This window comes from Rana temporaria, chromosome 2 (genome assembly GCF_905171775.1).
Source record: "Rana temporaria chromosome 2, aRanTem1.1, whole genome shotgun sequence".
In the NCBI taxonomy this organism is placed as follows: Eukaryota; Metazoa; Chordata; class Amphibia; order Anura; family Ranidae; genus Rana; species Rana temporaria.
The window spans coordinates 432762297-432783715 of record NC_053490.1 but is presented as its reverse complement, the minus strand read 5'-3'; positions in this window follow the sequence as shown (position 1 = coordinate 432783715).

Genomic DNA, 21419 nt, shown 5'->3' with positions numbered 1-21419 from the left:
GGCCCCCCGTGCCACAGAGCACATATACCGCAATCGTAAGCAGTGGCATTCCATCAATGTACAGGTGATAGTCGATGCCCAAGGCCTCATATGGCACGTCCGTGCCAAACACCCAGGGTCCAGCCACGACAGCTACATATACCGTCAAAGCACCATTCCAACAGAATCCGAACAGAACGTGTATGGGGACAGCTGGCTGGTTGGTGAGTGACATGGGAGTCAGGTATGACTGTCCGACCCCATGATGCAGATATCACAAGGGGCACATGCATGACTAACATCCTCCTGTCTTTTCCCTTCCAAGTGACTCTGCATATGCACTTGGACCCCATCTCATGACTCCATTCCGGGATCCCCAAACCACAGGAGAGCAAAACTGCAATGCTGCACACATACGTACCCGTGCAGTGGTGGAACGCACATTTGGCATCCTGAAGTCCCGTTTCCGATGCCTGGATAAGTCTGGGGGGACCCTGTTGTATTCCCCAAACTTTGTGTGCCAGATCATCGGTGCATGTTGCGTGCTACACAACTTTGCCGAGAGAAAGGGCCTAGAGATTGACATACGTGATGACCTGACCCCCGAACCAGACATTCCCCCCCTGCCCGAGGCTCACCCGTCTGCTGAGGGAACAGCAGTCAGGAGTTGTCTCGTGGAACGCATCTTTACACGTTAAACACACACATTCATCATGGCACAAGGACAATGCACGCATGCACACCACTGTGGTCCCTAGCACACACACACCACATCCACATCACATTGGATTAGCCCAAGTCCAACATGCAGGACTTGGGAGCAGCAACGCCACGAAAAGGCTCCAATTATGTTGCTGACCATTCATACCACATTCACACGGTCGTGGGGATAACTTCTCCCCAAAGACCGAGGGTGACACCCCTTTGCTGGCAGGAGTGTCACCCCCCCATTCACACACCAGTCACACTGCTGCACCTGCTGCGACAGTCTCCCCTCTGCCTCAATGGCAGCTGTGTTGCCCTGGACGGCCTCAGTCAGGGACTGCACCTCTGCCACGAGGGTAGCCGTTGTGGCCTGGAGCTCACCCAGGCAGGTGATCACAGCTGCAGTGTTGCCAGCCACATCTTGCCGGCCGTCATTGATGTGGCCGTGGAGGCCAGGCTGGCTGCCACTCGCCTCATCTCCTCGGCCATCTCACCCATATGGCGGGTCTGAGAGTCCTGGGCTCTGGTAAGATTTTCAGGCAGGAAGTCAGGAATCCCCCTGGTCTTCCTGGTTGCCTTCCTGGGGCCAGGAGAGGCTTGAGGCCTGGCATAGGGGGAGGGACTTGAGGGAGTGGGTGGGTTGGGGATGGATCCAGGGGTTCTGGATGATATGAGGCTTGACGTTCGGGACGGACCAGCTGAGAGGGAGGTCTCTTCAACATACAGAGACACCTCCTCACCCAGATGTTCTGCATCCTCCTGAATCACCTCTTCAGTGGAGGTCTGGGCACCACTCCCCTCCACCAATGCCTCTTGGCTTCCCAGGGGGTCAGGGGAATGATGCTCAGGGGATGAAGGTGTGTCCCTCCTGGACATCTGCGGATGACACAAAACATTGACATGTTGGTGGACCCACACACTTATCACATGTTCCCTTCCACCCCCTCACATGCTACACACCAGATAGGAGAAAAAACACACTTACCTGTCCTCAAGGGCGGCTCAACTGAGTCATAGCCCTCAACTCCCTCCACTTGCTCCCTCTCAAGGCAGCGGGCAACCACCTGCTCATCAGAAGTCAGCCTTCTCATTTTGGCCAGCTTCTCCTTGACCTTCCTGCGCAGGTCATTCATTTTTTTGGATATGTCCTGGGGCCTCCTCACCTCAATGCCTACGGCATTCACCTGGGTGGTGATCCTCATCAGGATTTCATCCCTCTTGCCCTTGCTTGTATCCTTGCTCTGTGCCCCATGGAGGCGAGCATCATATCTCTCCATGGTGGCTATTATGATGGCCCTCTCCTCTGGGGAGAAGTTCTTCTTCCTATTCACACAACGCCGAGCAGACATGGTCAACAGGAAGAGTGCAAAAGTACCTACACCACTAACAATCAGACGGGTGTACTTTTGCACTCGACGGGTGCATGTCTGGGCGTATTTATGCCCTGGGCGTAAACGGTGGGCCGGCATTTCTCAGGATTTACGCCGGGCGTAGTTGTGAGCATGCGCAGAGGGGCGCGGGACATACGATTGCGTCACGGCGCATGCGCCGTTCTTTCGGCCGTTCATTTGCATGGGGTCACGGTTCATTTAAATGGATCACGCCCACTTCCTTCCTACTTTGAATTACGCCGGCGATTTTACTTTATGCCGGCGCAAAATTGGACGCATTTGCTTTGAGAATACGGAGCTTGCATGAACCACCACCTCACAGAGACCAGGACCTCCGCCCAGTAATATTTCTCAAAGTTAGGTAGCGCCAAGCCCCCCCCCTGAAAATGAGTGCTGGATCTAGCCACTCTGGGGACCGTCCCTTGCCACACAAACGTCCCTATTTTTAGAGAACATTTTGTAAAATTGGGCGCACATTGGCCTCCAAGTAGTCTGGCAGGTGTGGGGGAAAAGGAAGTAGCCGCTCCAGGTGGGAACCCAGATGAATATTTTCCATTGCAGACAACTCAGGTGCAGGCAATGCACTTAGCAAAGCAGGAACAAAGATTGTCTCTGGACAGCCGCACTCTGAACAAATTGTAGCCTTTTATTAAAAGAAGGACAGCACTACAAGTCACAGCAAAATATAATAAAACCTGACTGCTGATGCGTTTCGCACTGAAACTAGTGCTTAGTCATAGCAGTCCGGCAGGTGTCTCTGGACATATATGCCCAAATATTTAAATTTGTCGACCCATTGAAAGGGAGCCGGTAAGTTGGGAGAGGGGACGATCTGGCGTAAAGGAAAGAGCACCGACTTGTCCCAATTTATTTTGATGCCCGAGAACCTGCCAAACCCCTCGAAAATCTCAAGGGCCACCTCCAAGGAAGCATGAGGGTCACCCAAGTACAGAAGGGTGTCATCTGCGTACATGGAGATCTTTTCTACCAAGGGAGGCACCTGCCATTCTGTCCGAGGACCATATCAATGCGGCCAGAAGTTCCACGGCCAGGGCAAAAAGGGTGGGAGAGAGGGGGCAGCCCTGTCTAGTGCTCTGGCAGAGTGGGAAGGCTGCAGACAGAATACCACCGGTACGGACCCTAGCCATCGGGCAAGAGTAGAAGAGCCGTAACCATGATATAAAGACTGGTCCGAACCCAAACTTATGCAACATCGACCACAGTTATTCCCACTCCACAGAGTCAAAGGCTTTTTCAGCATCTAGGGAGGCAATCACCTCTGCCCCCCCAGCCACCCGATAAATCACTGAACAGCTGTCGCAGATTAATATCAGTGCCATTTCCGGGCATAAAGCCCATCTGATCTCCATGTACCAGGTACAATATCACTCCATCAAGTCGGTTGGCCAGGATCTTGGTAAGGATCTTGGCGTCAACATTGAGCAAGGAGATGGGTCTGTATGAGGAGCAAAGCTCGGGGTCCCTCCCCTTCTTAGGGATAACCACAATAACTGCTCTCAGCATTGAGGGCGGAAATCGAGAGTCCTCAATCGAGGTCTGGAGGACCTCCCTCAGCGCGGGGACCAGCGACTCACTATGCGTCAAGTTCATCCTCCCCCGGGGTCTTGCCCGTCTACATAGATGCCACTGCCTCCTGAATCTCTTTCAGAGTAAACGGGGCATCCAGACTCGACCGGGCCTCTGCTGCGAGCACGGGAAGGTCAACAGTATCAAGGTAGGACTGGAGTTCAGCCATGCAGTACTCGCTTTAGAAGAGTAAAGATCCACATAATAGGAGGCGAAACGGGAGTTAATCTTGCCTGGATCTGTCAGTAGTCTCCCAGTGTCGTCCCGGATATTAGCCACCGGAGTAGATACCGTCTGCCCCCTGGAGAGCCAAGCCAGCATGCGCCCGGTCTTCTCACCCTCTTCAAAGATCCTCTGTGATTTATAGAGCAACTGTTTTTTGGCAGCTGAGACTGCAAATCAACCTCCTGCAGTGCCGCAGAGAGGGCCAACCGATGGCTCTCCCCTCCAGTCTCTGCATATCTGGCCTCCTGTGCCTGGGCGTAGGATTCCGCCTGTAGCAAAGAGTCCCAGGGAGGACTTGCGCGCCAAGCCAATGGCACTTTGGTATTGCTCCCTGATATGGGTCTTAAAACATTTGCAGCTAGTGGGGGATTTACGTGGGGGGGGGTCAGAAGACCAAAACGACACTGGCTGAGTCTACCTGCGGCTCTACCCGCTCATCCGTGACCCAGTACCTGGAATGCCTCCAGAGGCTGTTAGCTGGATTCGCAGTGGTCTGCACCCGCAAGAGGATAGGAGCGTGATCCGAGATACCTCTAGGAAGGACAGTCAACTCCCTCACCCTGGACAGGACCGGGCCGCTGACATAGATAAGGTCAATATGGGACATTGCCAAATACATGGTTGAATTGCATGTATACCCTCTAGTGCAAGGGTGTTTCCAACACCACACATCAGTAAGGCCTAACGTTGAGGCCCAGCGCGAAGGTGGAGAATCCAAGGCTGCGACCTGAGCTAGTTTGTCCACATTCGGACAGGGAACCATGTTGAAGTCCCCAGCCAAGACAACCGCAGTAGCCGGAAATTCAGCCACTAGCTATGCTATCTTCGTGAGGAGTCCCACCGTGGCAGGGGGAGGGAGTAAAAAACCCACCAGCACCATAGGGAGGGTGTCTATTGTAGCATGCAACACTACATACCGGCCCTCAGAATCCAATTTCACATCTAACAGGACAAAGGGTAGGGACTTGCGTATGAGAATGCTAACCCCCCTAGCCCGGGAGGTATATGTTGAGTGGTAATAATGTCCCATCCATGGCTTCTTGAGGCCGGGGACCCTAGCCCCCACCAAATGTGTCTCTTGGAGTAAACAAATATCCGGGTTGTAATCCCTGAGAACTTAAAAAAAAAAGAGTCCTCTTAATAGGGGAGTTCATCCCCCTGACATTCCAGGACACTAGCGTTAACGGTGCCATGTCAGTGGGATGAAACATATTACAGGGATTCCATCCCCCCAGCCGGGCCTCAAAGAGGGTCAGCGGGGGGACACGGCCACCCAAAAGGATTAAACTGTGTCCGCCCTCTCACACGCAAGTCCAGCTACTCACAAAGTTTAAACAGTACTCAACTTAACAACTAAAACAGAGAACCAAAACTACATTAACAGAAAAACATCGACCCCACCCCACGCAGTCACCCCAACCATGATGCATTTGGATCCCTGAAACAAACATGGTTAACAACCACTTAGGGTCATGAACAACAGACAAGTAGGCGATTACACCCCAGGCACAGGGCGCTGAGGTATTTTGCAGAGACGCTGCCATCGGGGCATAGCGCGCCAGTAATGGTTCACCCGACTAATGTCGGGGGCACAAACTTAAACATATGTGAGTCAACAGTGAGCCATCGCATCTCCAAAGGCCCTCTAAGGAATGTATAATTCGATGGGCATATGTGGGCCCTGGAAGGTAACTGCTGGGTCAGTAATTTCTTGTAGCTGTCTTTCCCTGAATCAGGATATGTTGAGTCTCCATCCAAATGGTGGACCACCTGCAGAACAAGGAAGGCGAACAAGGAGGGGATGTCGAACAGTGTGTCCATAGCAAAAAGGCCCTGGGGACACAACACATCTCAGGCCCCATCGGGCCATGGAGCAGGATACCCGACCATCCCAGAAGCCCCAGTGTTCCTCTCTCCCCATAGTAGCCACCCCCTGTCCAGAGCAGTCTCGGAAGGACATGCCAACAGGGCAGACAGTCCATCCCAGGGCACAGCAAGGGGAAGAGAGGAGAGACCCAATAAAACAGTACTCACATGTTGATGTTACAGGAGCCTAGGGGCAGTCAGGCCCGGGGCAGGGTATTTACCCATTATGCAGCCTCCTCCGGCGATGTAAAAATAAACGGGTCGATTTTCCATCAACCACTTGCAGGCGGGCGGGGAAAAGCATACTGTACTTTATGTTCCGGGAACGGAGGGATTGCTTGACCACATCAAAGGATTTGTGGCGCCTCTGTGTGTCCACAGAGAAGTCCGGGAAGAAGATCAAGCGCGCCTCTTCATGGCGGATGACATCCAGCTTCCTGGCCTCTCTAAGGCCCTGTACACACGAGAGGATATCCGATGGAAACGGTCCGCCGGACCGTTTCCAGCGGACATTTCTCCTTCGGATTTTGATCTGATGGCTTGTACACACCATCAGATCAAAATCCCTGCGGAAAACATCCGCGGTGACGTGGCCGCGACGATGACGCGGCGACATGCGCGACCCTGGAAGGTAAATACTTCCACGCACGTGTCGAATCATTTCGACGCATGCGAGGGATGGGGATCGGACGGATATCCGGTGAGTCTGTACAGACGACTGGATAAGTCCGAAGGACAGGTTTCCTGTGGATAGATTTCTTAGCATGCTAAGAAATTTGTATCCGCTGGAAAACCGTCGGCTGGACAAATGTCCGCTTGAAAATGTCCGCTAGGCCCTACACACGACCGGATCTATCTGCTGGAACTGATCCGCGGATAAATCCCAGCGGACAGATCCGGTCGTGTGTACGGGGCCTAAGAATCAGGTCACGGTCCCTGAAATTTAGAAGCTTGAAGATGAAGGTGCAGGGAGGCGTCCCCAGAGGTCCACGAGTAGGTGGCATTCTGTGGGCCCTCTCTACTACAAAATTAGGCGAGAAGACCGCCTGCGGGAAGAGCGTGCGGAGGAGGCGCTCGGTGTAGGCTGTGGTGTCTGATCCCTCCATCCCCTCTGGAAGGCCGACAAAGATTATCATAGTCCTTTCTCATCAGGCCCAGTTCCAGCTGCAGGGAGTCAATCTTTGAGGTAAGGGTAGACTGACAGCCTGTGATCGCCTGCATCAAGGCTGTAAAGTTAGCCTGTGCCGTAAGTGCCAGGGCAGCTTCAGAGGCCTGCTCAGCCATGATGGAGGCCCCTGCCACATGTGCGAATGCTCCGGCAAGCTTAGCGGGTGTTCCCTTCAGAGTCTGGAGTCCGGATTGATACCTCTGCCTGGGCATCATCTCCCGGGACAGATTAGAGGGCTCCCTGGCAGGAGTAGAAGTGCCCAGGACAGGTAAGCAGGATAAATCCACCCCGTGGCTGCGGAGCTCTGCACCTAGATGTCTGTCCTGGTCACGCCCCCCTCGTAGCCCCTATTTAGTACCAACGTGATTCTTCGTCCCTCTCCGACATTTCTGCCCAAGGTTGTCTCTGACTTCCACTTGAATGAGGACATTGGCCCGGATTCACAACGCACATACGCCGACGTATCTCCAGATATGCTGTCGTAAGTACAAATGTGCGCCGAACCAGAAACCAAGATACGCCTAAAAATAGGCTTCATCCGACTGACGTAACTTGCCTACGCCGGCGTATCGTGGGCGCATATTTACGCTGGACGCATGTGGCGCTCCCATTGATTTTCGATTCAAATATACAAATGAGGGAAATACGGCGATTCACGAACGTACTTGCGCCCGGCGCATAATATACGCGGTTTGCGTAAGTCGTACGTCCGGCGTAAAGTTATTCCCCATATATGAGGCGCAACCCATGCAAAGGTATGGACCAGGGAACACAAGCCGTCGTATTTTACGTAGTTTACGTTGGACGTGAATATGGCTGGGCGTAGGTTCCGTTCACGACGTAGGCAGTGATTCGACGTATCTTAAGCAGTTGTTTTGACGTGATTCTGAGCATGCGCACTGGGATGCGGCCACGGGACGGCACATGCGCCGTTCGTTATACGTATCTGTCTGGCGCTCGGCCCATCATTTGCATGGGGTCACGCCTCATTTGCATGGCTCACGCCCACTTCCACTTACGACGACTTACGCCTTGGAAACCCAGTGCAGGTTTGGTAGCACTGGCTTTGTGAATCCAGTGCTTGCCTCTCTGCGCTGCGTCGGCGTAAAGGAGATACGCTACGGCGGCATAAATATGCGCCGCTGTTTGTGAATCCGGGCCATTGTCTTTCCGTCCTTGTGTCCCAAGCCGGCTCACCCCAAGGATTTTGCTTTGCATACATTGGATGTAGTTTGTGCGATTTGGTGTATCTGGCAGCCACTGAGTCCTTCCGGAGGTCAGACTCACTTTTTTTTGTTACACCGGGACCAAGGAAAGGGCTGGCCGCTTCTTTGGCTACCATCTCCAGATGGATCAGACAGACTGTTACTCAGGCCTATTCTATTAAAGGTTGGGCTCCTCCTTTCCCTGTCACGGCGCATTCTACTCGGGCGCTCAGTACTTCTTGGGCCTTCCGGCATGAAGCGTCAATATCACAGGTTTGCAAGGCGGCCACTTGGTCATCAGTGCATACCTTCACTAAATTCTATAAAGTAGATATTTTGGCATCTGTGGATGCTTCTTTTGCCCGCAAGGTTTTGCAGGCTGCTGTTTAAGAGAGGGGTTCCCTCTTGGGAGGTGTTTTTTTTTCCTTTAATTTTTTTTTTCTCAGATGGGGTTCCTGTGATCCGGTTAAGGCTTTTGTGTTCTGGTTAGGGCTCTTGTGGCTAGCTTTGGGTTATTTTGCCCACCCCTCATTTTTCTTTGGCACTGCTTTTGGACGTCCCAATGGTCAAGATTAAGGAGGCACTGTGTCCATCGATGAATGAAAGAGAAAATGGGATTTTTGTACTCACCGTAAAATCCATTTCTCTGAGTTCATCGACGGACACAGCATCCATCCCTCTATGGAGTTTTTTGATACGTCTATTACTGCTTGCCACTAAACTGAATATCTAGAGAAGGAAGGGGGTTATATACTGACTGAGGACAGCCCATGGGCGTAGCCAGGTGTTTTTTGTTCTGCCTAGTCCTACTCCTGCAGAGGCGATATAACCCAATGGTCAAGATTATGGAGGCGCTGTGTCTGTCGATGAACTCAGAGAAATGGATTTTACGGTGAGTACAAAAATCAAATTTTTTGACTTAAAAGTAAAACACTATGGCCCGGATTCACAAAGCACTTGCACCGACGTATCTCAAGTTAGGCCACGTAAGTGCAAATATGCGCCGTCGTATCTATGCGCCGGGCCCACAAACTAAGATTACGCCTAAAAACAGGCTTCATCCCACTGACGTAACTTGCCTACGCCGGCGTAGAGTGGGCGCATATTTACGCTGGACTCATTTGGCGCTCCCATTGATTTTCTATTCAAATATTCAAATGAGGGAGATACGGCGATTCACGAACGTACGGGCGCCCGACGCAGTGCTCGTAAAGTCATACGTCCAGTGTAAAGTTATGCCCCATAAAGGAGGTGTAACTCAGCAGCATCCATGCAAAGGGCTGCACAGGGGGACCCAAGCTGGCTTAATTTACGTTGAACGTGGGTCTGGCTGGGCGTAGGTTACGCTAACGGCGTACCCAGTGATCCGGAGTAGCATAGGCATTTGTTCCGACGTGGTTGTGAGCATGCGCACAGGGATGCGTCCACAGCCCAGCGCATGCTCAGTTCGTTTTAAGTACTTTTCTGGCACTCGGCCCATCATTTGCATGGGGTCAGGCCTGATTTGCATGGCTCACGCCCACTTCCACCTACGCCGGCTTACGCCTGAGAAAGCCAGCGCGGTTTTGGGAGCACTGGCTTTGTGAATTCCGTGCTTGCCTCTCTGCACTGCGTCGGCGTAGCGTACAGGAGATACGCATAAATGTGCGCCGCTGTCTGTGAATCCGGGCCTATGTGTTTCAGAAAACTAACATAGCACATCACCCTGAATTCACCATCCCCACGTGAAACATGGTGGTGGCAACATCATGTTGTGGGGATACTTTTTTCAGCAGGGACAGAGAAGCTGGTCAGAGTTGATGGGAAGATGGATGGAGTTAAATACAGGGCAATCTTAGAAGAAAACCTGGTTAGAGTCTGCAAAAGACTTGACTGTTGTGGAGATTCACCTTCCAGCATAACAACGATCCTAAACATACAACCAGAGCTACAATGGAATGTTTTAGATCAAAATATATTCATGTGTTAGAATGGCCCAGTCAAAGTCCAACCCTAAATCCAATTGGGAATCTGTGACAAAACTTGAAAATTGCTGTTCACAGACACTCTCCATCTAATCTGAGAGAGCTTGGGCTATTTTGCAAAGAAGAATGGGCAAACAAAATCACTCTCTAGATGTGCAAAGCTGGTAGAGACAATTTTTTTACTTAGGGGGGCTGAATACAAATGCATGCCACACTTTTTACATATTTATTTGTAAAACATTTAAAAAAAAAATGTTTTTATCATTTTCCTTACACTTCACAATTATGTGCCACTTTGTGTTGGTCTATCACATAAAATCCCATTAAAATACACTTACATTTTTGGTTGTAACATGACAAAATGTGTAACATTTTAAGGGGAATTATTTTTCAAGGCACTGTATATCAGCAGGATTATCTTCCCATTCTGCATATACATGCTTCTTAATGATTATGTCTATTATAAGGGTACCAACAGGAACAATACCACTCTCAACGCACTCCAATTCAAACATATAACAGATTTTCACCTCTTAAAGAAGGCACTTCACGAAATAATCACAATGCATATCACCCCTATATGGAGAAAGACTATGATCAGTTCAACAGATCACCCTACACTTACAATTACACACACTCTGATCCTCTCCATAATGAGGATTTTCCCAGGGAACTCACAGACCCCAAACAAAGAATAGAAAAAAACGAGGCAACGAGGAGGGTGGCGGGGCCAGGAAAAAGAAAGACCATAAACACTAGCGGAAATTTCAATCTCAGTCAGGCGACCTTTTCGGATGCTGAATTACGGATTTTGGATAAGGTATTTAAGTTTGTTCCATCTTAAAAACTGAACAAATTTGACACTTTTGTGGATGTACACAAGTATGTGCGGAGATGAAATGTATAGAGGCATTTTATTGCCAAACCTTCAAAACCCAAAGACACTGTTGTAGGAATTGATAGTGTGGTTCATTCGGGCCTATCTAATCCCTCCCTTTTTGACCCCCCAATGCTACTGCACCATCAATCAATGTATTCAGGGACTTGGTTCTCAAGGATTTGGAATCATTACCTAAGAAGCATACATATGACCACCTAGATATTAAAATAGGCTTAAAGTCATTATGTGAACGCAAGGATCTGATCATCCGCCCCGCGGATAAAGGGCGGTGGGCTGGTTATCTTAGACAAGAATGATTATCATACTGAGATGTGCCGAATTTTGGGCGATACTAATACGTATATACTATTGCCTAGGGATCCTACCAGAGCCCTGGTGGAACTGGTTAATAAGGGATTTTAATTAGGTATCTTGGATAAGAAGGAAGGAGATTATTTGGTGCCTTCGGCTCTGCGTATACCAATTATGCACTATCTTCCCAAGGTCCACAAAAGTGTCACACAACCCCCGGGTAGACCTACCATCAGCGGGATATATTCCGTAACGTCCCGCATAGGTTTTAACATTGACTTCCATTTGCAGCCATTGGTATGATCGACTCCATATTATTTAAAAGATACAGGTGATACCATACGCTTGTTGGATGGCGTTGATTGCTGAGAGGACTGTATATTGGTCACAGCTGACGTTGCGGCACATTTTATTTCCAATAGTGGTCTAATTCCCACTGTTCAGCAATATTACATTATGAAATTACTTCGGTTTGCTACACAGTGCAATTATTTTTGGTACAATGACCAATTCTTTTTGCAGAGAAAGGGTGTTGCAATGGGGGCTAAATTTGCCTATGCCGCCCTGAGTTGGTGCTGTGGGCAAGATACATAGACGACATCCTCCTCCTGTTGAAGGGAGATGACTTTATGGCCACCCTTAATGACAACGAGATGGGTATGCTGTTTCTTGCTGCCCATGTCTACGTGATGTCTGTAGGTTATTTTGCCCCCCCCTCCTGCTTTCTCATTGCTCCTATGTGGCTTTACGTCGTGTCCCCGGCCTGTTCCCTTGACCGGGGCCCCGATGTTTGGCGCTGCACGGGGTCACTCCTGACCCTGTGCATTATGCTTTTGCTGCCACCGCATTGGGCGGTCTTCGTTACGACGGTGCCGCCGGCGCATGCGCGGCAGCCTCTGATTTTGCGGGATGACATCACGTGCGGCTGGACTGACGTACTTCCTGCAGGGACGTTCATAAGGCTGGCACACACTGCTCTCCTGTCGCAGTACACAGGAGACGCTTTATGGAAGACAGTGCCCCCCCCCGGCTGTTTTACACATTGGATGGCAAGGTAATGTTTAGCCATTTGGAGCGCAAAGAGACCTGACCATATTGGAGAAATTCTTCCTTCTCCCCTATCTTTTTGCTTACCAGCAGACTGTGTCTGGTTTAACCTTCCATTGCCATATATAATGGTGAGCTTTATCTGTATACAATACTTGTTTATCTTTTTTGGGACTGTTTGACACCAATATGGCAACTTGACAACGTTTTCCAATGGTGGTAGTCGGGTCTGTGTTTATCCCCTAAACACGATTTGTCTAAGTAAAAGTAAAATATGTAAAGCATATACTCACCCTGTAGTTCAGTATTGACATCTATATGTAATTTCTATGGCAGGGGGGCCGGATGATGGGGGCCTGAGGTTATCATTGCCTTGTTTTGTCGGTGACACATATGTGTGGTGTCCCGCGTTTATACATTATATATACTAACTGACCTGTGCACGTCCCCATAGTGAGATCGCAGTTCATTTGGGGCTGAGATTGTTAGATGGGAGTGGCAGACACTGTTATAAACGGATAGCAACATTGACGGTTTTAGTGTGTATACATTTTTTAGGTTTTATGTGTAAACATGTGTGATTAATTGACATCTTTGACAATTTTTTTGTCTGTTTATGTATGTCTTCTATTAGACTTCCATGCTGCTGATGAAGCGTTTTCACGCGAAACATGTTGAGCAAAGCAAGAACTAATATCCTGCATACCGGACACAGTTTCAAGGACACAAACCCTATATGCACTTTTACTGTTAGATGTTTATGTATTCTCATGATGTGAGCGTACTTGCATTACTATAAGGTTTTGGAAGTGTTATTGGAATACCCGCTGGGTTCCCATGCTGATGTAATACCGTATTATAAATCTAGATACTTTTTTATAAACCTAGGCCCGGATTCACAAAGCACTTACGCCAACGTATCTACAGATACGCTGCGTAAGTGCAAATATGCGCCGTCGTATCTATGCGCCGGACTCAGAAACCAAGTTACGCCTGAAAATGGGCTTAATCCAACCGACGTAACTTGCCTACGCCGACGTATCGTGGGCGCATATTTACGCTGGACGTATTCGGCGCTCCCATTGATTTTATATTCACTTATGCAAATGAGGGAGATACGGCGATTCACGAACGTACATGCGCCCGATGCAGGCTACGCGATGTGCGCGTAAGTTGTACGTCCGGCCTAAAGTTATTCCCCATAAAGCAGGTGTAACTCAGCAACATGACGTGCACAGGTCAGCTGCAGCTGCACCGTTACGGACGAGCTGAGTAACCACACTTGCAGGACAACACATCCGTATGACAACATGCCAGGGGCAGCCATGGTCATAGCACTACTGCGTTCACAGGCACGGAGGAGGGCACGGGAGGGGATATACCGAACGCGCATGAACGTCTTTGGTATGGGGGAATCGGAGGTGTATCGCATCTTCAGATTCAGCCCTGATGCCATCCTGGAATTAGCCACAGCCCTGCATGATGAAATGATGAAATCACCAGCCAGACACAACGCTCACATGCAGTGCAGCCACTGGTCAAGGTACTGGCAACACTGCATTTCCTCGCCAGTGGATCTTTCCAACGTACAAGTGGAGTTGTGTCTGGGATGTCACAATCCACCATGAGCAGATGTGTGCACCAGGTTGTCCCCGCAATCCTCACACGCATGTCCCACCACATCATCAAACCCACCCATGAGCATCTGTGGCAGAAGGCAATGCAGGATTTCTACAGAATTGCCGGATTCCCATGCACCGTGGGGGCCATTGATTGATTGGGGCCCTGTTGTATTCCCCAAACTTCGTGTGCCAGATCATCGGTGCATGTTGCGTGCTGCACAACTACGCCATGAGAAAGGGCCTGGAGATTGACATATGTGATGACCTGACCCCCGAACCAGACAGTCCCCCCCTAACCGAGGCTACCCCGTCTGCTGAAGGAACAGCAGTCAGGAGTTGCCTCGTGGAACGCATCTTTGCACGTTAAACAAACACATTCATCATGGCACAAGGAGAATGACCGCATGCACACCACTGTGGTCCCTAGCTCACACACACCACATCCACCTCACATTGGTTTAGCCCAAGTCCACCATCAGGACTTGGGAGCAGCAACGCCACGCCAAGGCCCCAATGATGTTGCTGTCCATTCATACTACATTCACACGGTCGTGGGGATAACCTCTCCCTGACGACCCAAGGTGACACGCCTTGCTGGCAGGAATGTCACCCAAACATTCACACACCAGTCACACTGTAGCAGCACCGGGCAAACCCTGCCCCTGCAAACGGGTGTCCGGGCACCACTTCTGCACTCCTCACCGTGTGCAGAAAAAAAATAGGGATCATGCCCTTACAGAAGGACGGCGCATACCTCTGTGCACGTCCAAACAAAAAATAGAGAGGGATCATGCCCTTACCGGAGGACGGCACATACCTCTGTGCACGCCCAACAAAAACAAAATAATAAAGCTCATAATCAATAATATAAATAAATAAATAAAGCTCATGGCACCAAGCCTGGCCCCTCTCGTGGGCCAGGCTTGGTGCCACGGGTACGGCTCCTCAATTGTCTGGGGAGAGCCTCGGGTGGGGGGGTGGGGCATCAGGAGGAGGTTCATCCCCTGGTCTGTCACTCCTGGCAGATGCTGGCTGCATGCCCTCCAACGCAAGGGCAATGCGGGTGAGGACAGGGTTCGTTTCCGCCTGCATCCGCAGCTGGTGGGTGGTGGTCTGCCGCTGGTGGCGCCTGGTCTGCCTTCCCTCCGCCTCAATGGCAGCAGTATTGGCCTGTACAGCCACTCCCAGGCTCTTCACCTCCGCCACAAGGCCAGCTGCTGTGGCCTGCAGCTCCCCAATTGCCCAGGTATGACGTTCCAGGCTGGCCTGCACATTCGAGCCCTGGTCACCAGATGGTGAGGGACCCCCTGCCACCATTTGGTGACGCATGGCCTCCAGGGTCTGGGCTTGGTCACCCATGCATGTCACCATGGCAGCGCAGTTTGCGCTCACATCCTGGAGGCAGTCAGAGATGAAGCTGCTCTGCTCAGCCTGCTGAGAGAGGCACTGCTGCACAGTGGCTGCGGTGCCCTGCACAGCCAGTGTGAATTCAGCCTGGGTCTTGGCCGAGGAGGCCAGGCTGTCAGCCACACGGCGCAGGTCACTGGCTAGAGCACCCATGTGGCGTGTCTGCCGGGCCTGCTCCCTCTCCAGCCCTTCTTGGAGGGATCCAGCTACACCCATGGTCTTCCGTAAAGCCTTCCTGGGGGATGGAGAGGCTTGTGCCCATCCGGATGGGGTAGCCCTGGACGGGGTTCCCCTGGATGGGGTAGCCCTGATGGGCGGAAAGGTGGAAGCCTCCTTTAAAATAGAGGCATTCCTCCTGGTGGACATCCACCGTCTCCTCCTCAACTATCTCTAGAGGGGAGGTGTGGGCACTCCCCTCCACCAATATTACCGGGCTTCCCAGGGGGTCAGGCTGAGGCAGAGGATGTTTCGGGGATGGCATGGGTCGGACACCGGCAGACGACGGCCCAGCTCCCTCCAGCACATCTGTGGATGACACAAAACATTCACATGGACCCACACACTTGTCACATGTTCCCTTGCACCCCCTCACATGCTACACACCGGATGGGGTCAACCTCAGAGATGAAGCTGGTCCTCCTCCCATGCCCCTGACGTGCCTTCATACTGGCCAGCTTATCCCGGACCCGACGTCTCATATAGTTTATCTTCTTCTGGATATCGTCGGGGGTCCTGGACTCATGCCCAAGGGCATTGACATCCAGGGTGATCTTCTCATATATCTCCGTGCCTTGCTGGTTCTGGCACTGTAGGCACCATGGAGGTACACATCATATTGGGCTATTGCAGATGTCAGTATAGCCCTCTCTTCCATGGAGAAATTTCTCTTCCTCCTCTCCTTGTCCACCTTAGCAGCTGCCATGGCTCCACAAAAGTACTGTGCTCCAGGGGGGGAAACAAGCAAACGGATGTACTTTTGCGCTGGACGGGCGTATGGCTGGGCGTATTTATGCGCTCTGCATAAGTCGGTGGGCCGGCGTATCTCAGGAAGTTGCGCCGGTGTAGTTCTGAGCATGCGCACAGGGGTATTGGGCAGACCTCAGCATCACAGCGCATGCGCCGTTCATGATATGCAGGGCGGAAAACACTGCACCACGCTCGAACCATCTTTGCATGGGGTCACACCCACTTCCACCTACGCCTGCTTACGCCTTCGAAATCTAAGCCACGCCAACGCAGCTTTGAGAGCACTTGCTTCCTGAATTCCATGTTTGTCTTTCTGTGCTGCGTCGGCGTAGCGTAAAGGAGATACGCTACGGCGGCTGTATATGAATCCGGGCCATATTTTCTACAATAAATATCTATAGATTTTTATATTCATTACTCGTGTACCTCTAAAAGTCAATTTTTTCTAGTTTAGATTAGTTTCCATTTTCGAGATGGGTATCGTGTTGACGTATGAAACCAGTTGCACTACTATCCATTTTTTAGATCTGTAGATCTCAGTTGCGGATCAGCGGCTGGCAAATAAAACCTTTTTTAAGCCGACTGACCACAGCGGATATATGCCAGTCGACAGTTGCCATTATAGTTCATGGCTGAAATCTGTACCATATAGCCAACTGCTTCGTATTTAGAAGAAATTGTACAAACTTGACAGACTTTCACCAACAAGCTGACATCCTTAAGTCCAGATTTGTTGAAAAGGGATATCTTCCGACAACTATTGATGAGGAAATCAACAGAGATTCCGTATTAGACCGACGTTCACTTATTGCTGAGCAGCCTAAACAAGTACCAGATGTTAAATTTAAATGGTCCTTCATCACCCAATTTTCCGTACAGCACAAACAAATTAAAAATATCTTGAATCGCCACTGGAAGGTACTTAAAAACGACCCGTTGTTGGGTCTGGCCCTTCCTGACAGAGCAGGCATCCTTTATAGAGGAGCTCCACCTCTTAGGAATCAGATTGCGCCCAATGTGGCAAATCCTCCTGTAAGACCAACTTTCTTTCACAATCTGAAAGGATATTATCCTTGTCGAAAGTGCAATGTATGCATGCACAATGTATGGGGATGTAGGAAAACTGAAAATTTTGAATCGACCATCACCTCTACAGTTTACCATATGAAGCACTTTACCACATGTGCGACCCTTTTTATTGTGTACCTTATAATGTGCCCATGCAATAAGCATATGTGGGGCGCACAATTAGAACGTTTTCCATCAGGGTAAATGAACATATTGCAGGTGTCAAATAGGGTCGCACTAACCATAGCGTACCTAGACATTATTTACATTTCCACAATAAAGACCCTTCAGGCACGAGGTTCCAAGTGATCGACAAGCTCATCCCACACTGGAGGGGCGAATCTTGTGTCAGAGAGCGTCTCCCAGTTAGAGACATTCTGGTGTTACCGTGCCTGAGAAATCCAGCCTTGTTTGATTGACCCACTGACGCTGGCGGGTGAGTTCACGATACGGGGTAAGAGTATTCATTCCCCCCTCCCTGGTGCTGGATTCACTTCCTTGGGTGCCTTGTGTGTTGGCCACTTCACATGTTACAGCTACGCTATTTTCCTGTAAGGCCGAGTACTCACGAGCAAACATGTCCGTTCGAAATGTCCGACGGGCTGTTTCCGGCGTACAAGGCTGTTTTTTCATTTGGCCCGCTGGCTTGTACACACCAGCGGACGATATTTCCCTGCGGACCTGAACGCGTGCACGTAATCCACGTTTGACGTCACTATAAAGGGAAAGGCCAAAGTCAATGGCGACGCCCTCTGTTCCGCTTTTGCTAGTTACGGCTTTGCTCGTGTTAGTGAAGGTTTGGTTAGAGCTGATTCGCGCTTCTCGGTCTCCAGGCTTTAGCAGGTAGTATTTTCTCGTTCAGTGCGTGTGCTTGTGGGTACGTAGTTGGCATTCGGGTACAGGCGTGCAGTTCGTTCTGCTTAGCAGATTCGTACTGTGCGTTCGTATCTGTGTGTCGTGCGTTCTTTGCAGGTACCACTGGATTTGATTGTGCTTTCTGTTGGAGTGTGTTCTTGACTGACCAGCCGGCCGGTTTGAAGCCATGATGGAGCAGCAGCGTCAATTTTCGCGAGTTGGTGCTGTTTATGGGATGGCTGCTGGATATGTTCATTATTCCAGTACTTTGGCCAGAAACAGGGGGCGGAGGCGTTTCTGGACCAAGAATTGGTTGCGCCAGCGTGACCAGTTCTCACATATGCCTCTGCTTAGGGAAATCCAGGAGAATAATCCTAATGACTATAGGAATTTTCTCCGCATGACGGACCCCGTATTCAACAGTCTGCTGGATCTTCTGTCCCCCTATATCACGAGGCAGGACACTGTGATGCGCCAAGCCATCACGGCCGAGCAGAGGCTTATTGCCACGTTGCGGTACCTGGCGACTGGGAGGAGCCTGCAGGACCTCAAGTTCTCGACAGGCATCTCTCCGCAGGCGCTTGGGGTCATCATACCGGACACGTGTGCTGCCATCATTAAAGTTATGCACGAGGAGTATATGAAGGTAAGTTTCCTCATTTTAACCTCACAATGTGTCTTTAATAATGTGGCAAACTAACTTTTTATTTTATTTCCCAGATATGCTGTGTGTTTAACTAACGTTCCCTTTTCTCACTATGCATGTTGATATCAGCTTTTACATGTTCTTTTTATTTTGGCCTACCTGCATATTTTGATCTTACCCAATATTAACCTGTCCAGCATGCTATCTTCGGGCCAACCCCCACCATGCCACTATTTTTTTATTTTTTTGGTTTTCTAAAAACAGTTTAAACACCCCCCACCCCCCCTTCAAAGTGTTTTTGTCCCCATCAGAGGGCTGTGGAGTCTCTTATTAATTAATTGGCCCTATATATTTGTGCCCCGAAATTCTCCCTTCATAATTTGCAAATGCTATTTAAAAAATGTAAAGTTGCACAAGGATGCTTGTATGATTATGTTTGCAATGTTTATGTGCCAAAGTACTAAATCTCTTTTTTTGTTTGTCCCCACAGCTACCCTCCACACCACAGGAATGGCAGTCTGTGGCTTCCCAATTTGCCGAGCGGTGGGATTTTCCTAACTGCGGTGGAGCAATAGATGGGAAACACGTCCGCATTGTGCCCCCACCCCACTCGGGGTCCTACTATTATAATTACAAGGGTTATCATAGTATCGTGTTGATGGCGGTGGTGTCGGCACAGTATGAGTTTCTATATGTGGACGTGGGGAAGAACGGCCGGATGTCAGATGGGGGAGTGTTCGCACGGACTGATTTCTATGATCGTCTCCAAACTGGTGGTCTGGCATTGCCACCAGATGAAGATAATGTGGAAGGACTTCCGTTTGTGTTCCTAGCGGACGAGGCTTTTGGCCTTGGACCTCACCTAATGCGGCCTTTTCCCCAGAGGACCCTCACCTCAGAGAGGAGTGTGTTCAATTTTCGGTTGTCCAGGGCTCGGAGGGTAGTCGAGAATGCCTTTGGGATCCTCAGCAACCGGTTCCGCCTGTTCCTGACATCGATACATTTGGCGGAATATAAATTGAACACCGTTATATTTGCCTGCTGCATTTTGCACAATTTTCTACGCAGGCACTCCCAGACGTACCTAGCCTCCATGGGCTCTGAGGCAGGACTACCCTCAGAGAACATTCCTGGCCTGGACACTGGTCGCGCTGGCTTGGCCCCCCAATCTGCTCGTGAGGTACGCGACAAATATGTTGAGTACTTCATGGGTCGGGGGGCCATTGCTATGCCAGATCATATTTCTTTCTAATTCGGCCCCCAAAGAAAGGAATATTCTCACAACTAATAAATAATTAGACCATTGGACTTTATACAGTTGTTTGTCATTACTGCTTTTTCTCTATTTTTCTGTCTTCCAGGTTATCTCCAAAAATAGTGCACTTCTAGTGCCAGATTTACTTACTCAGATGTATTAACTAACCACATTTGCACATTATTCACTCATCTACTAACTGGGTATTCAGTCTAGAAATAAGAAGCCACTCTTTTTTCTGCTTTTGATGTCTCATTTTTTTTTTTTATTTTAGTCATTTTTTAACAAGAAATGTGTATTTTTAGGCAGAAAACATTTCCTGCAAATTCTTGAGACAAAATATTGGCTTTTAATTATTTATTTTTTTGTCTTTATTGACAGTGATTATCAATAATAATGATCGAAACACAATGTAAGAATAATTTCACTGAAACTATACGCAAGAATTTTTGGGCTTGTCATTTGTTTGTGTCTAATTTTTTTAACAAGATTTTAACACAACACAAAACATTTTTTTTTTTTAACAAAAATTAGTTAACTTCTTTCTTTAGGTGAGATTTATTGTTCGTTTTGTGATCTGAAAATGGAAACATTTACAAACCAAAAAAGATCAACACCAAACAAAAATTTAAAAAATGAACAGCAGTCAGTCATATGGATGGTGTGCTTTCACACTGGAACACGCCAAAATTTCTAAATGCACACATTCAGTGAAAACTCGCCAAATGTCATTGGTTAAACAGACAAATGGCCACATGTGCTATCTGACATCATGGGTGATCAATGTCTGTGTTTTGTGGGAGCAAACCCTTCCTCTCAACTACTTGAGGATCGAGGAGGGGTTTGTACCCACAAAGCACAGACAATAGATAGTCTGTGATGGCAGCTAGCACATATTGGCACACTGTGTGTGCATTTAGAAATTTTGGCGTATTATAAAGTACAAAAATTAAAAAGGGTTTTGTGGGCGGGGGATGGGCGGGGGATGGGATTCTGTGGTTCAGTCTTTGACACGGCCCATCATGTCCATGATATTTTTGTAATTTTGGTTGATGACTAGCATCCTTTGTCGCATGTTCTCCATTTCCGTGCTACACTCTGAAATGACATTTCGCACATTCTGCTCCATGACTAGCATCCTTTCCTGCATAATGTCCATTTCCGTGCTGCACTCCATTAGTTGCTGTATAATGATAGAAGCACTTGCACGTGAAAAATGTGCTACTCCATCTTGATCCCCTAAAAAGAAACAAATTGGCATTCAAAATATG